General features: G+C 34.8%; 1 protein-coding gene across 4 annotated transcripts in view; it reads right to left on the minus strand.

Annotated features, from left to right (window-relative positions):
* Nucleotides 1-12,996, minus strand: part of C1GALT1 (core 1 synthase, glycoprotein-N-acetylgalactosamine 3-beta-galactosyltransferase 1) — a 38,202-nt gene that overhangs the window by 15,951 nt on the left and 9,255 nt on the right. For 2 of the 4 annotated variants that reach the window (XM_077856805.1, XM_077856807.1), the window contains exon 2: nucleotides 239-336. The exons of the other annotated variants lie outside the window; for them this stretch is intronic. The gene's annotated coding sequence lies outside the window, so the exon portion shown is untranslated. The remainder of the gene's footprint in view (nucleotides 1-238; nucleotides 337-12,996) is intronic. 4 annotated transcript variants of the gene reach the window in all.

Raw genomic sequence — 12,996 nt, forward strand, 5'->3', positions numbered from 1 at the left:
TATGTATATTTAATGCAAAAATATTTATCCTTAATTCTATAAATAAAATTATCAGGCCATGGAACTATACCATGTTCATCTTGCATCTCGATTCTCAGGCCCTCTATTAAGTAGTAATTTGAGAAGGATTACCCCAAGGAGAAGTGGAGGTAAAAGAAAGACCATGTGAGCAAAGTTGCTCAGTAATAAGGCAGAAGTAAATTACCCACATGAAACTGGCAGGTACTGGTTTACTTACTTCCTTTGCTCTATCTTAACTGCATTCTAAGGTTCAGAAAGGTAGGCCTTCATGGGTGAAGAGTATATATGTCCCACTCAGCTATCCTATAAAATTTCCTAGAGGAAAAGCAGAAACAAGTTTACCAAGTATTGTTACTATTTTCCCTGAGAGGGGTCTCAAGTTCTCCCTTGTTACTGTCCTCTTTTCCTTCTTCAGATTGGTCTTTAGTGAAATCCTTATAACAAAGGTGTAATCTGCAACCCCAGGGAAAATACCCTTCCTGGTTTAAGTGATTCTTTTGAAACTCTAAAACTCTCAAGATTATTTGCAAATGATATATCCGATAAAGAGTTAATAGCTGAACCACAGAAAGAACTTCCACAACTCCACACCAAAACCCCCCATTTAATCTGATTAAAATGAGCAGAGGACCTGAAGAGATATTTTCCCAAAGAAGACATATAGTCAACAGATACATCAAAAGATACTAAACATTACTAATCATCAGGGAAATGCAAATCAAAACCACAATGAAATATCACTCTACACTTGTCAGAATGGCCAGAATCAAAAAGGCAAGAAATAACAAGTGTTGGTGAGGATGTGGAAAAAAAAAGGAACCTTGTATACTGTTGGTTTCACTACTGTGGAAAACAGTATGGAGGTCCCTTGAAGAATTAAATATAGAATTACCATATGATCCAGTAATTCCACTAGTGGATATTTATCCAAAGAAAATTAAAAATGCTAATATGAAGATATATGCACCCCAATGTATACTGCAGCATTATTTACATAGGCAAGATATTAAAGCAACCCAAGTGTCCATAGATGAATGGATAAAGAAGATGTGGCGCATGTGCGTGTGCATGTACACACACACACACACACACACACTCACACATATGCACACACCGGAATATTACTCAGTCATAAAAAAGGAGATCTTTCCACTTGCAACAACATGGGTGTATCTAGAGGTTGTAACATTAAATAAGTCAGGGAAAGACAAATACCATAGGGTTTCACCCATATGTTTAATTTAAGAAACAAAGCAAGGAAATTATAAAAGAGAGAGAAAGAGCAAAACCAGAGCCTTAAAATACAGAGAACTGGTGGTTGGCAGAAGGGAAGTGAGTGGGGGATGGGTGAAACATAAAGGAGATTAAGAGTACACTTATTATGATGAGCACTGAGTAACGTACAGAATTGCTGAATCATTATATAAGAAAAAAAAGCTGAAGAGAACTATTCAAGAATCTGGAATTCTTTCTTTAAAATAAGTGTGTATTATTAAGACTTTACCCACAATAGAGTTAATTCAGAAGTCCCATGAATTGAAAACATGAAGCCAAGAAAAGTGAATGAAAGATATCATAACTCCAAATTTCTTAAGGTACATGTAAAAAGATTAGCAGTATAAGACTGAAGCAATAAAACTAAAGAAAGGTTGTTAAGGTAGCATTAGCAAACACTTAAACTGAGATATCATCTAGGAGCCGCACTGTAAGCAATTCCCCACATCTTCTGATTCTCTGACACTTTCCCTTCTAGCACACTGGTTCTGATTTTCTTTTTGTACTGGCTGTGACTTCCCTCACCTTAATACCAGATATAATCACTTCACAGTCTCAGAAGGACACAGTCTAAATGAATTTTCCACTGCTATAGTCTACTCCTGGTACAGGGGAGAAAGCAAGCCATAGAAGGCACTGTGAGTGACAAGGGGAAGAGCTGCAAGAAAGTGAATATGTGAAGAAAGTGCTGATCCAGCTCCAGTAACTACGAATACTAACCTGCTACCCTATCATTTCCCAAAAGACACTGAGTTTCAGAACAAGTCTACTTCTGCAGCATGGGGGATTTATCGTTTGTAGTAAATTAGTGACATAATTATGGTTAGTTTTCTTCGCTGAGGTGACATTGTTTTAGCAACACACCTGTTCTGGGGTGAGTGGAGGGAAAACTGTTATTAAATATTTGTTTTTAATTAAAAAATATCTTGTGATGCTGCTGGATGGCTACCATCCTCTTACCCCTCCTCCTCCAGAGCATTATCAATCAACATATGCTGGCTCATCCCTGTTGCTTTTACCCCATCCTCTTAACCTCAAAGATTGTGGCTTTATGACTAAATTTCTGTTTACTCCCATTTTTCTTTCTTGTTCCTGGGATAAAATAGACATCTCATATGGGTACAATGCACCCAAAATCTTACTCTGATTTTTGGCAAAAATCAGCACTCTCAACTATTCAGATTCTTAACAAGAGTGCTGAAGTAGACCAGATTGGAAGACATTGTGTAACTAAGTTGCACATTACAGGAGCTTCTAATATACTAAAATTAAGTGGAAGGAAGTTCTCAATGTCAACTGTTTTCCAAACATGATATGGAATCAAAATCACTTGAGGAGCATTTTAAAAAGAAAGATTTTTAGGCTTAAGAATTGAGATTTTAGATGCAAAAGAAGGGCTGGGACAACTAAATTTTATATTTTTTGCTTTATTTTTTAAGGGACAGTTTTGTATTACTCATTGTAAAAAAGAAATCAAACAATACAGAACAACATGGAAAAGATAGAAATCATCCCAAATTCCATCAGCCAGAAATAACTATTATTAACATTTGGTGATATCATTATAGATATGAACAACATCTTTATAAATAACAGAGATGGAAGGAAAGATAACTATAGCTAATAGTTGACCCTTGTATTTATTAAGAGCTTTACATGAGTTAACTATAAACTAGGGACTATCAATCTCATTTTACAGACAAACTCTGACAAAAAGGTTCATAATCTTCCCAGGGTCATACTAGCAATGTGAATCAAAAATTCAGATTCTTAATCACTTTACTGTAGTTTTACAGAACTGGTATGGATGTTAGTTATGTTATTTTAAAGATTTAACATATTAAGTTAGATTTACTTAAATTTACCAAAAACAAAAGGGGGAAATTAAATCAATCTAAATGAACTCTGAAAGTCAGCTAAACATTTATGACTCTTCTCTCAATGATCTTTCTAAAGATAAGACTGAAAAATATAAGACAATTGGAGGCTCTTTTTAAAAACTATATATTTCAATTTTAGATAGTTCCTATTAATTTCTTGCTGTGAGAAGAGTGGAAATCAGCACATATACTCTCCCCCAAATGCTCAAATTTTGTGAACTATTTTTATTCTGTAAAATTTTGCACAGTTTACAATCTATAAATTATGCTGTAATTCCCATGACTGCTTAATCTTGGATATGTATTAAATTGGATTCTATGCTCATTAATAGTCTTTTTATTACAGTTCCTTTATATATGAGTTCTTCATTAATGTCATGCTTTTTGGCTGAATTTCAGCAAGTAATTTTTGTAATAGTACTCATTGGTGCTATATTCTAAACTCTTACAGGCTTGAGACTATTAAGTACTCTCTTTATAAATGAAGCACAAGTTGACCAAGTATAAACTCTGTAAATATTGATTTATGGTGTTCTCATATTGATGCTAGAAAAGATGCAGATTGATCTTTTATCTTTGTAGATAAATGGTCCTCTTCTCTAATATTTGGTTTTTAGTTATTCTACCAGTCACTAATACCTTCTCAATAAGACTTTAATGCCCTTTACATGAGATCATGTTTTCTTTCAATTTTCAGGCTTTTAGAAAGTTAATGGAATTTACAATAAAGTCCCCCAAATCCGAGGCTTTCAGTGTTTGTTTTTTGCTTTTAAATTTTAGTACTTTATACTATATCCTACCAGGGTTGTCAGTCTACTGCTTATAATTTTTTTCTGGATTATAGTATTAATTTGCTACATTTACATATTAAACATGCATTTCTCTCCATAAACTACATTAAAATGATTTTTGGTAGTTTATTTTTTCCCTTAAAAGACTTTCCTTACAAAACTGAGATGAGGAACGTCTGGGTGGCTCAGAGGTTTAGCACCTGCCTTCGACCCAGGGCATGATCCTGGAGTCCCTGGATCGAGTCCCACATTGGGCTCCCTGCATGGAGCCTGCTTTCCCCTCTGCCTGTGTCTCTGCCTCTCTCTCATGAATAAATAGATAAAATCTTAAAAAAAAAAAAAAAAAAAAAAAAAAACCTGAGATGAATCTTATATAGTGATTCAATGTATAAATGCTTACAGATACGGTGTATGTACAAATACATAAAAATGTATGAAGCATTATGTTTAAAACTTTTGTTTTCTCTGATCTTCACAACAACTGGAATACTTGATAGTAGTATCTCTATATTACAAATGAGGAAACTGAGTTTCAAAGAAATTAAACTGACCCAAACCACACAGCCAACATGTTAGGATTCTAACTCACATTTCACTTAAAGTTTGTAGGTTTTTTCCCATTATACCACAGTTACATTTATAGTCACCCACCAACTTCCCGTATCTTTCTCCCTTTCTAAAAGTATCTTTAAGTGGAAGATAAGAAGATATTGTTACCAGCACAAGAAGAAACTATTCTTGCTCTATTGATAAATCTTGAGATGTAAAGATGTAAAAAAAAAAAAAAAAAAAAAAAAAAAAGCCCATGAGCTTGAAGAAGGACTGTGAAAATGTTAAGAGTTGCTGAAAGACCAGAACTGGTTTCAGACTAAATTTTCATGCCTCTGTTCTCCTACTACTAATCTTGCTAATAACAATTCAAATGTTTCTTTATATGAATTCTTCAAAAGGTTTATTGTTGAAGATTTAATCCATATCTCATATTCAATACATTTTTCACGAAAAAGAAAACTCCATTACATAAAATTTTACTTGCTATATTCCCTTGTACTTTTCTTTTAATATTTTGAGAATATTTCTACTAATTTTATTTCTTTATAAGTTTCAGATTTTTGAGCTAAGCTGCCAAGATGAGATACTACTATATGGAAGTGTTAAAATTCAAAAATCATTTACAATTATATGGCACTGCTAAATACTGGGAAAAGCTAAAACAAAATATCTTTCCCTGTTCTCATGGAATTTACAGTGCTGTTAATTACACAGGGGCTCATAAATAGCAATGAAAGAGACACATCTAAAGCAGTGCTTAAGGAAGACTTACAGAACTAAGTGCTTACATTAGAAAAGATAAAAAATCTCAAATGAATTGACTCAAGCTCCCACTTCAAAAATCAAGAAAAAGAGAAAAATAAGCCTAAAGCAAGCAAAATGAATGAAATAACAAAAATCAATAAAATTCAAGATAGAAAAATAGATAAAATTAATGAAACAAAAAGCCACTGTCAAATGCCTAACAGAATCAGCAATGCTTTAAAAAATTAACAATTCTTTGGACTCATCCAACCCAAGTATGTAATCAAATTTCTGTAACTGTCTTCTATAGTCAAATTGCCTCAATTAGTTCACAAATGTCTTTTTATAGTTGGTTTGTTACAGTCAGGATTTAAATTATATCCACATTCACAGATTTAAAAAGTCAAAAGAACATTTTGTATAATAAACAGCTATTAAACTGGAAAACCTAAATGAAACATATTTCTCTAAAAAAAAAAAAAAAAAAAAAAAAAAAAAGCAAAAAATCCAAGCTGACTCAGGTATAAAAACTAAAAGAAGTACCACAAAGGAAATAAAGAATGTTGTCAGAGTCAGACTTCAAAAAGGTCCAGGCTTTTCTTGGATATAATACTTAAATCTTTCAAAACACAATTTTTATACAGGCATATCTAATGTCACTATGCTTTACTGTGCTTTGCAGATACTGGATGTTTTACAAATTCAAAGTCTGTAGTTACTCTTTGTCCAGTAAGTCTATCAGCGCTATTTTTCTAACACCATGCACTTCAATTGTGTGTCACATTTTGACAGTTCTTATAATATTTCAAACTTCTTCACTGTTATATTTGTTATAGTGATCTCTGATCAGTGATCTTTGACACTACTATTCTAATTGTTTTGGGGTGTCATGAATTGCATCCATATGAGACGGCAAGCTTAATCGATAAATGCTGTGTGTTCTGCTGCTCCACCATCAGCCATTCTCGTCCGTCTCCCTCCTCCTAATTCCTCCCTATTCCCTGAGACACAAAATTGAAATTAGGCCAATTAGTAACTCTACAATGGGCTCTTCATGTTCAGGTGAATGGAAGAATCACATGCCTCTCATTTTAAATTAAAAGCTAGAAATGATTAAGTTTAGTGAGGAGGGCATGTTGACAGCCCAAAAAGGCTGAAAGCTAGGCTTCTTATGCTAAACAGCCAAACTGTGAATAGAAAGGAAAAGTTCTTGAAAGAAATTAATAGTGTTATTCAGTGAACTCAGAAATGATAAGAAAGCAAAACAGCTGATTTTGATACTGTTGATATGGAAACATTTTAATAGTCTAGATAGAATATCAAACCAGCCACAACATTCTCTTAAGCCAAAGCCTAATCGATAGCAAGGTCCTAACTCTTCAATTCGATGAAGGCTGAGAGAAGCACATTAAAAAAGGTCTGAAGCTAGCAGAGGTTGGTTCATGAGATAAGGCAAAGAAGTGAAGCAGTAAGTGATGAAGCAGCTCCCAGTTATCCAGAGAAATCCATCTAAGATAATTACTGAAAGTGGCTACCCTAAACAATAGATTTCCAATGTAGATGAAACAGCTATCTGTTGGAAGAAGATGCCATGTAGGACTTTGTGAACTAGATAGGAGATGTCAATGCCTGGCTTCAAAGGACAGGTTGACTCTCTCATTAGGGGTTAATGCAGCTGATAACTTCAAGTTGAAACCATTGCTCATTTACCATCTTGAGCATGTTACAGCCCTTAAGAATTATGCTGCGTCTATTCTGCCTGTGCTCTAGAAATGGAACAACAAAGCCTGGATGACATTACATCTATTTTACAATGTTGTTTATTTAAACTTTTTAAAAGATTTTATTATTTATTCATGAGAGACAGAGAGAGAGAGAGAGAGAGGCAGAGACACAGGCAGAGGGAGAAGCAGACTCCACGAAGGGAGCCCAACGCAGGACTCGATCCCAGGCCTTTAGGATCATGCCCCGGGCGGAAGGCAGCGCTAAACCACTGAGCCACCCAGGCTACGCAATATTTTAAGCCTATTGTTGAGACATGCTGCTGACAAAAAAATAAAAACATTACTGCTCACTGACAATGCACTTGGTTATCTCAGAGCTCTAACAGAGAGGAACAAGATTAAAGTTATTTTCATGTCTCCTAACACAACGTCCACTCTGCAGCATATAGAACAAGGAGTAATTCTGAACTTTCAAGTCTTATTATTTACTAAATACATTTCATGAGGCTCCTGGGTGGCTCAGTCAATTAAGTGTCTGCCTTTGGCTCAGGTCATGATCTTGGGGTCCTGGGATTGAACCCTGTGTTGGGCTCCCTGCTCAGCAGAGAGTCTGCTTCTTCCTCTGTCCCTCCTCACTGCTTGTGTGCACTCTGTCTCATAAATAAATAAATAAATAAATAAATAAATAAATAAATAAATAAATAAATAAATATCTTTGAAAAAAAAGAACTACATTTAATAAGGCTATAGTGATTAAACAGTGATTCCTCTGATGGAGCAAGGCAAGTTCAATTAAAAACCTGGAAAAGATTCAATATTCTAGATGGCTTTAAGAACAGTCATGATTCATGGAAGAGGTCAAAATATTAACATGAACAAAAATTTGGAAGAAGTTGATTCCACCCCTCATGGATGACCTTGAGGGGTTTAAGACTTCAGAAGAAGAAGTAACTGCAGATACAGTAGAAACAGCAAAATAAATAGAATTAGAAATGGAGTCTGAAGATGTGACTGAACTGCTGTAATCTCATGAAAAAAAACTTGAATGGATGAGTTGCTTCTTATGGATGAGCAAAGCAAAGAAAGTGGTTTGTTGCAATAAAATTTACTCCTGGTGATGCTACTATGTAGATTGCTGAAATGGCAACAAGGGTTTAAAATATTACATAAACTTAATAAACCATTGACAGGGTGTGAGAGGACTGACTCCAATTTTGAAAGAAGTTCTACCATGGGTAAAATACTATCAAACACTATCTATGCTATAGAGAAATCGTTCAAGAAAGGAAGAGTCAACAGATGTGGTAAATTCCGTTGCTGTCTTATTTTAAGACATTGTCATAGTCACTCCAACCTTCAGCAACCACCTGCCTGATCAGTCAGCAGCCATCAACATGAAGGCAAAACCCTTCACTAGCAAAAAGATTATGATGCCACTAGCAAAAGCCCAGATAATGGTTAGCATTTTTTAGCAATAAAGTATATTTTAATAAGGTAAATTAAGGTATGTACATTTTTAAAAAGACATAATGCTACTGCATCTTAACACACTACACAACAGTGTAAACATAATTTTTATATGCATGGGAAACCAAAAATTCATCTGACTTGCTTTATTGTAATATTTGCTTTACTGCAGTGGTCTGGAAATGAACTCTCAATACTTTTGAAGTATGCCTGTACTACATGAATCATTCAGGAAGTTAAGTAGAACTAATTCTTCTTTCATGAAAAAGTTTGATACCAACATCTGACAAAGAGAGCCTGAAATATAGATAGCATAAAAAAAAACAAACCAGTCCAATCTCACTCCAAAATAATACATTATCAAAGGGAATGAAGCCCAAACATTAATGGTTAAGTGGGTCCTCAGAAAGGAAACCTTGAGATGAGGCCTTTGTGTGAAAGTGGTTTAACAGAAAGTAGTCCCTGGAAAAACTTGTAGGGAAGTAGGACAGGAAGGAAAGGAAGTCATACAAAATCCCATGGGAGGTAATTTTAACTCCATTCCATAGGATAGTTCTGGAGGCAATGTAAGCCACACCTCAGAGTTGTATTCATATAATTATTGGTGAAGGGCTGTCCTTAGGAAATAAACTTCCCAGACATTCCCACAGCTCATACATTAGCAAAGCTGGCTCTGGCAGTGTGAGGGTAGAATCTTAGGAGATAAACAATGAGGATAAAAATGCATTAGGAGCCTGTGAACAGAAAGGGGATATAGGCCCTTGGAAAAAGCATTAGCACCATCTGCTTTATTATTGGGAAGTTAAAAATCACTTGGTTTGGTTTTGCCATATGGAATCCCCAAAAGCTTCAACAATCAATCATTCCAGTTCAATCATCATACAGTGAAGAATACTGTCAGCCCTAACAATGCATATAGAAATATTAACTAGTTTTAGTATCTATTCTAAAATGTAAATAGCCACTTAAAAATCACCAGATACTCTAAGGAAAGTCTGTAATACGAAAGAAAAAACCCCAACAAAGTCAAATTTAAAGCAACTTGGAAGAGATGATATAATGAGATGAAAACTAAGAAAACCCCAATTATTGATATCCTAAGAGATTAAAAAATGTCATGCCATTCTATTTATGAAATAAAATATTAGCTTTAAAAATTACATGAAGAAGAACTCTACAACAAATTAAAATATAGGAAAATAAAAAACCTGAACAGAAGAACAAAGGACAAAGGAAATCACCCCCACAGTGAGCAAAACAAAAAGATAAGGTGATGAAAAATAAGAAAGTTGATAACTAAAGATGAGTTTAGACGTGCAGATAAAAGAGGGGAGGAAATCAATAATCAAATATTTTGAGGAAGTTTCCAGATCTAAAGGATCCAATGATAGCTAACACTCTGAACAAAAACAGACCGACAAAGATATAGTATCTTGTAATTTCAGAACAATTTCACCTCAAATAAACCATCCTGCAAACCTGCAAAGAAAGAGGCAGAGACAAGAATTAGGTAGTTTTAGACTTTCACACAGCAACACGGAGAGCTAGAAAACAAGGCAGAAAATCCTTCAAAACTCTGAGGAAAAATGATTTCCAACCTACAATGTTATACCCAGCTAAACTATCCAAGGAGTATAAGGGATGAGTACAGATATTTTAAAAACATGACAGACTTTGGTCAGATCAATATTCAGTGCATCATACTATATCTATTTTAAAGTGCCAGTAGTGCACTGACATAGAAATACTGAGCAAGCTGTTAAGAGATGCAGGTCTGGGGCACCTGGGTGGCTCAGTTGGTCGAGTGTACAACTCTTGGTTTCAGTTCAGGTCATGATCTCAAGGTCTTGAGATTGAGCCCCACATCACATTCTGTGTTCTGCCTGGAGTCTGTTTGTGATTCTCTTTCTCCCTCTGCCCCTCCCCTTGCTTGCTCTCTCACTCTCTCAAATAAATAAATCTTTTTTTAAAAAAAGAGAGAGGGAGATGCAGGTGTGGAACCTGGGAAAACATCCACAGTTGGTCATCTGTATACTTGAATAACAAATTACAAATTAAAAATAACATTCAAATCCAAAATATTATCTAGCAAATAAAAACAGGTAATACAGTAATTATTCAATGCAAAAGAGACTCTTCTAAGTGATTTTTTTTTAAATAGGCTCCAAAGCAGGACTTGAACTTAATGACTCTGAGGTCAAGACCTGATCTGAGATCAAGAGTTGGACTCTTGAGTCACTCAGGCGCCCCTCTTCTAAGTGTTTCAAATTCACTTAGCCTTTCCACAAAACTATGCAGGCTAAGAGTTGTGTAAATACCTAATACTTTTGACAGTTTGCCACGTGACCTGATCTAAAAAAATCAAAAGAGAAGTTAAGATTTTCTTACCTCACAGACTTTTTAATATTTTATTTATTTATTCATGAGAAACACACAGAGAAAGAGAGAGAAAGAGAGAGAGAGAGGCAGAATCACAGGCAGAGGGAGGTCAACTTTTAAACTAAGGAAATAATCTGGGAAGCCTAGCTGGCTCAGCAGTTTAGCACCGCCTTTGGCCCAGGGCATGATACGTGGGACCCAGGATCGAGTCCCACGTCAGGCTCCATGCATGGAGCTTTCTTCTCCCTCTGCCTGTGTCTCTGCCTCTCTCTCTCTCTGTGTCTCTCATTAATAAATAAATAAAATTTAAAAAATAAGAAAATAATCTTAGCAAGCTATATGAGAAGTATTTATAAACAGTGCCTGCACATAAACCCTCAAGAGTCTGCTAAATGAAAGATTCAGTCACAAGTCAGAATCAATAAAAGGAAAAATTATACAAAGTACACCCATTGAATACAAAAATACAATGCTTTACAACTCCTAAAATGTCTTTAAAGATTACATAATGACACGGGACCATGGTTAGAACAAAAGCAAAAAAAAAAAAAAAAAAAAAAAAAATGCAGAGTTTTATTTGTTATTATATATCTGTGCTTTAAAAACCAAAATTCTTAAAAAAAAAAAAAAAAAGGAAAAAGAAAAAGCCAAAATGTTAATTTCTCATTTCTAATTTTAATTCTAACTTCTAATATCAGTGCTGGAATTAGGGATAACTAAGAATATTTTTCTTTCCATCTATTTCCAAGTGAAGTTTATTTTTTTTTCCAAGTGAAGTTTAATGAATATATATTACTTGAGCAGCTCTCAAAAGTTGTACTCTCAAGATCCCTTTAAATTCTTAATTTAGTGTGATAAACATTAGCTGGCTTGAAATAAGAGGGCAAAGCATCTATCTCTTTATTCTTCTCCTAACACCCCAAATCTGATTATATCTCCACATATTTTATCCCTTCATAAAGACATTTTTCTATATTCATTCCTTGATCATTCTTCCCTAGGCTCAGGTCTTTTTACTTTTCCTTGGTAACAACTTCACAGAGGCTTCACACAGCAGTCTTGTTAAAAACACATAATACATTCCAATGCCACAGGATCAAATACATACTGCTTACTTGATACATAAGACTGGCTCCAGCTTATCTTCTTGCTGTCTTCTGTCTCATAACTCTTTATCTGCAAAGACCATTCAGCCATCCTCCCAAGTCTGCCATGACCTTTCATATGGATGATTTTGGCTATTCTATTCTTTTTGCTTGGTGTGCCATCCTCGATTTTGTCTACTGGATAGGTCCATAATTCTTTCAAGGTTACTTAGTTTCAGAACTTGCCATGACCACTCTTCCCTATTACCCATGGTCAAATTACCTGCTCTCTTTTGAATGTTTCCTCATTCTTTTATTCACACTCCCTACTGTGTATACATCATACTGCATAATATTAAGTATGTGCATCTGTTTCCCACTAGACTATAAGCAACTCAGGAAAAGTGGTTATGGCTCTTATCTCTACATCTCCAGCACCTAACACACAGACTGGCTTATAAAATGCATTCAAATGTTTGTTTTACTAAACGGAGGGATACAGTTGAAATGATTTTGTAACCAGATTTATATTTATACCATTTAATTTACTAAATACAAAAATCACATATGGTTCCACCATTTGAAGCTTTACACTTCTTTAACCCAAAGGCATAAAATAGATATATAATATGAACTACATATTATTTCCTTTGATGTGTATTCAACTCATATGAACTATAATAGAAGTACATGTTAATTCTGAGACAGACTCTAAAAGTATTTTCTATTACTAATTTATTAAGCTGATAAAATTAACACATAGTTGTCACCTAATGACCCTGCATTATGGTTACAAAACCTTAGCATTAGAAAGACCATGGAATTTTATGAATCCTAAGGAAGTATGTAGGATAAGAAACAAATTAATAAACCTTCCAAAATTATGTAACAGTTCACCACCAAGTCAAAATCAAGTTGTATTGTCAACTTGCCAAGTTCCCCATCAGTGTCCATCACCCAGTCATCCCAACCCCCTGCCCACCTCCCGTTCCCAACCCCCTTCCACTACCCGTTGTTCATTTTCCAGTTAGGTGTCTCTCATGTTTTGTCACCCTCACTGATATTTTCACTCATTTTC

The sequence above is a fragment of the Canis aureus genome, chromosome 18, assembly GCF_053574225.1.
Source record: "Canis aureus isolate CA01 chromosome 18, VMU_Caureus_v.1.0, whole genome shotgun sequence".
Classification (NCBI taxonomy): domain Eukaryota; kingdom Metazoa; phylum Chordata; class Mammalia; order Carnivora; family Canidae; genus Canis; species Canis aureus.